Genomic DNA, 206 nt, shown 5'->3' on the forward strand with positions numbered 1-206 from the left:
TTTTCCGCTCACAGAACTATGGAATGTGTTTTCTAGTCACAATTCGTCTGAGTACAATTATGGAAACGAGTTTGGTTGCTTCTTTCATCCATTTATGACTGAAGTGCGCTTGCTTACCATTCCAATGCATTGATGTTCTGCTTTTTACTAGAAGTTGATAGACTAGTGAAAGAGCTAGCCTTGCAGTCAATTGCACTGTAAAGGTT

Source organism: Trypanosoma equiperdum (genome assembly GCF_001457755.1).
Source record: "Trypanosoma equiperdum strain OVI genome assembly, contig: ctg_1007, whole genome shotgun sequence".
In the NCBI taxonomy this organism is placed as follows: domain Eukaryota; phylum Euglenozoa; class Kinetoplastea; order Trypanosomatida; family Trypanosomatidae; genus Trypanosoma; species Trypanosoma equiperdum.